Here is a 4,654-nt window from a genome sequence, read left to right as displayed (position 1 = left end):
CCCTAATGTTTACAAAAAAGACCACACTAAAGCTACCAGCACAACTATGTTTATTGCAGCATTATTTACCATAGCTAAGATATGGAACCAACCCAGATGCCCCTCAGTAGATGAATGGATCAAGAAAATGTGGTATATATACACAATGGAATTCTATGCCTCCATCAGAAAGAATGACATTTCCCCATATGTTAGGAAATGGAAAGGCTGGGAAAAAATTATATTAAGTGAAGTAAGCCAGGCCCAAAGAAACATAGGTCCCATGGTTTCCCTTATTTGCAAAATATCTAGTATAGGTATGAGTCAAGCGGAAAAAGTCAGATAATGTGATGTTAGGAAAACGAACCCTCAAATGTGTATTTTAAAGTTTTTGTTTCTTTCATGCATGTGTTTCTAACGCATTTATAAGATTATTTCTTTGTTGCTTTGTATGTCCCTCCCCCACAGTGCAACCCCTGCTTTCACTATATTTGATGTCAGTATAACTTGTGGAGGAGACGGGGACAAACAAGTCGTTTAAGGATTCAGGTGGACCTGTTGCAACAATGAGAAGTACAAAATGTCATGTCAAAACCAGCTTTACAATGTCGGTGTCGGGGGGGGGGGGGGGGAGGGGGGGTGTGATTGGGTGGGGGGGAGGGGGGAGGCTGGGAAGGGAGGTGAAGGGTAAACAAAGGAGGAGGCTGCAATGCTTGGTAAGAAATGTATGCATTTTCCTGCCCATGTAATTGTAACCCCTCTGTACAGTATGTTCTCAAATAAAATAAAGTAAAATTAAAAAAAAAAAAAAAAGGATAATGGAGTTAAACTTGATCAAGGTAAAACATATACTTATAAGGAAGTATCACAATGAAATTCCTTCTGGCATTTACTAGAAACTAATAATTGCTTAAAGTCATTGTTGCTACCATTTTGGAAATGTTTGAGCTACATATTTTTCAAAAGAAATTCATAAAATAGAACTATGTGGAAAAAGTTAAAATGGAAGAGTAGAAAAGATACAGGCAAAATTCAGAAGAAAACTCACAGGTAGCAGGTAGCAAGCTGAGAGCATAACTCAAGTGGTAGAGCACTGCGATTAACCCACTGAGGAAAAAAAGGTCTGAGGTAAAATGACTTCTTGGGAAAGAAGTAGAAAATCTAAGTATACAAGTAGAAAGAAACAATGGAGAAAAATTGATTGTCAACAAATTGTCCCCCAAATGGAGGCCAGTCGGTGAAGTGTCCCCACCAGACATGCATCTATAGCATCAACAAAGTGGCTCGTACAAAACACCCCAGGAATTCCCTGGGACAAGAAAAAGTATCTCTCTTAACTTAAAAGTAGTATACAAGCAAAATGAACCCCAAGATAAGGACACAAGAGGTTTTTTTCTTTCTTGCTATTGTTTCTAACGTAATTATAAGGTACCACATGATTTTTTTTTGGCTTTGTATGTCCCTCCCCCACAGTATAACCCCTGTTTTCACTGTATTTGAGGTCGGTATAATTTGGGGAGGGGAAGGGAAAAAAACAAATTGTTTAAATAGGGATACAGGTGGACCCATTGCAACAATGAGATGTACAAGTCGCTATGTCAAAAAATGAACTTTACCATTTAGGGTTGGGGGGGAGTGTAGCTGTGGAGATGGGAGGGCAGGGATGGTTAGGGGAAAAACAAAGGAGGAAGCAACAATGCTGGATAAGAAATGTACTCATGACCTTGCTCATATAACTGTAACCCCTTCGGTACAGTATTTTCATAATAAAAAAACATTTTAAAAAAAAGCTGTGTAAGTCATTTTATAAAACTAGCAGAATCCTAACATGAAAACTCAAAATAATTATCAATAAAAGGACCAATTACACGTTTATTGGTTGAATGAAGAACACAATGGCTCTTTCCCTTCACCTCCTCCTCAAGCCTAGATGCTCTGTTAAAAAGGAAAATGTCCTTCACTCTCAACCCCTCTGTTAGGAGCGTGAATGAGTGGTTTATCCCCGAGTGATGAGTTCAAGAGATGTTTGACTTCCTCTCATACTTTTTAGCACACAAAACAGCCAAATATTTATAGCTCGAAAAATTAAATAAGGGAAACTTATTGAAAACTTCAGAGAATTCAGTCCAGATGAACTCAGGCTAAAAGGGATACTTGCCAAGAATCAATGTTTAATTCATTATTGGGAGAATATGTAATTACCCCTCACACACAATACAGGGTGAGAGAAAAGCAGCTTTCTCCCATGGTAAACACTCCTGCGTGCTTTGAGTATTGTCCCTTTTCTGTATGTGACCAGGAAAATATCTCTCCTAAGGTACAAGATTTAACTTTCAAAGGATTGGAGAGTCAAACAAAAACAATCTAGTGTATTCCATCTATTATCAATTGGTAAAGTAGGAAGCTACTTTCCATGTCATAAAACAGCCTTCTAAGGCCATGCTTTGAGCTGCTTCTCCTGCTTGTTTGTTGTTTGTTTCCAGTTAGCCTCATGAGAACATCAATATTCCTAGTACATATGATGGGAAAAGTACATCTTTAATCAATGGTGTATGAACACATGTGAGTTTCCCTTTTAATCTTCCATGGCTCTCTATCTTAAAAGAACAAGTTGTCACCTCGTACTAAAAAGAGCTGCATTCTCAGACCACAGGCTGCCTTTCCAATCTCATCAGCCCTAATTCTTGGTATATGCAGTGTCACACATTGCAGGCCCCAAGCTCACAGACTTTTACTTATACTACTTGCTATGGTTCATGCATTGGAAGCTTCATCCCCAATTTAACAATGACGAGAATTGAGACATGGAGAGGATGATTAGGTCATAAAGGCTCTGACTTCATGAATGGATTAGTGTGGTTATCTTAGAAGTGGGTTAGCTATCGTAAGAATGGGTTTGATATAAAAGTGAGTTCAATCCTTTCTTTCTCTCACCATGTGACTACTGAGGTCAGTCACATTGAGGTGATGGTCCACTGGGCTAGAAGGTTTTGTTGTGGTTGTTGCTGCTGTTGTTTTACTTTTACATCAACTTCATTTTCAGAGCAACCTGTGTGAGTTAACAAACCCTCACATTGCCAACTGTTGTAGGAATCATATTCCTTCTTGTATCTACCAAAATGCGTTATGGGTTGCAAAAGAGGATTTACTGCTTACATCTGTCTGAAGGCTTGGTTCCAAATTAAATAAAGACACACACACAAGTGCTCTGGGCTAGAAGTTCTAAGAAAACTTCCTGGACCTGTCTGGCATCTAATGCTTCCTAATAATCAATCTCATTTGCTCAGTCTTTCCTCTTGCTTTTCCTTCTACCTTTTCTTTTTATTATTCTATTTCCTCCTCCACCACCCCTAACACCTCCTCCTCCTCCTCCTCCTTCTCTTCCTCCTTCTCTCCCTCCTCCTCTTTTCTTCTTCCTCTCTCTCTCTCTCTCTTTTTCTCTTGGTTAGCCCAAGCTTCCTCACAGCACACTCTTGTCAAGTTGATCACACTTCTTATACAGATTCTGGATTCCCAATAAATGCTTCTCAGCCATTGAAAATGGAGGGTCCTGATTTCTTGAGGTTCCAGCCTTGGATATATCATAACTTATGCAACATTCCATTTGTCCAAGCAGGTTATAAGGCTTTCTGGATTTAAAAGGCAGAGAATTAGGCTCTATCAATGAGATGAAAGGCAAGGAAAGTGTAGTTGTCCACTACACTAATTTTCTTCTCAGACCTGATACTCTTTGGAAAAACTGAGGAGTAAAGGTCTTGACCTACTGAGATGAGAGTATAAATGAGGCCATTCTTCAGCAGGAATAATTTTCTCACCTCTATGACATATTATAGATGTCCTTTATTTGACATTTAGCATGTGTTCCAGAAACAGATATTAAAAGTTATATACTTTAGTATTTTGGAAAATGAATCATATTTTCAATGTATCAAAGGAGTTGAAAAGTTAAAAGAAATACATCCTTTTGCAAGAATATTTCACATGGTGAAAATGGTTTCAATTCTGCCTATTTTTTTCATTTCATCAAAGACTACTTCATAAATGTGACACCAAATACAATCACTCATAAATATTTCATTAAACTAGGACTAATTTTTATAAATTGTAACTATTTGACATTAATAAGCTCATAAAAAGAAACGATGTTATTAGAATCAACAGAAAGAGACTAGTATTTTTGCTGAAATCCTACCACAGTGTGGAATTTCTACAACTGTACTTTGAAATGTCCAAAGTCATGGATATGCAATGGGTCAAACAGTTTTTGAATAAAGTCTTAAGCATTTATTCAGCAAAATATTAGGTGGAAATTTTGAGAGTGATTATTTTAAGAATTACTGGCAATAATTGGCATTTAATCTTTACTCTCTACCTACATAACAGCTAAATGCTCAGTCTAAGCATTAAAATGTTCAGGAACTTTGAATAGCTCATTCATTTGCCTAGGTCATGTGAGAAAAAGCTAGGGTTTCCAGGTCAAGTTTCATTTCCTCAAAGGGATCAATTCAGTTTTTCCTGGTAGTAATGAAACCTACTTGTCTCCATAAATTTTTGTAGAGTTAATTGGTGAGTGAGTTCAATATGCTCCCTCAATATGCTCTCAAGAAATCCACAGACAGTGGAGATGCAATTTAAATACACAGGGAGTAGCCAGAAGAATGGAAAAGAGAGAAGA

The 4,654-nt window shown here is 37.6% G+C and overlaps 1 pseudogene; it reads right to left on the bottom strand.

The window, feature by feature from the left end:
• Positions 1-3,073: 3,073 nt before the first annotated feature.
• LOC122104473 lies at positions 3,074-3,187 on the bottom strand (annotated as a pseudogene).
• Positions 3,188-4,654: the final 1,467 nt, after the last annotated feature.

This window comes from Dipodomys spectabilis, unplaced genomic scaffold (assembly GCF_019054845.1).
Source record: "Dipodomys spectabilis isolate Male_0828 unplaced genomic scaffold, ASM1905484v1 ptg000024l, whole genome shotgun sequence".
In the NCBI taxonomy this organism is placed as follows: Eukaryota; Metazoa; Chordata; class Mammalia; order Rodentia; family Heteromyidae; genus Dipodomys; species Dipodomys spectabilis.
Note: the sequence above shows the minus strand (reverse complement) of the source record. Positions and strands in the feature narration are given on the sequence as shown.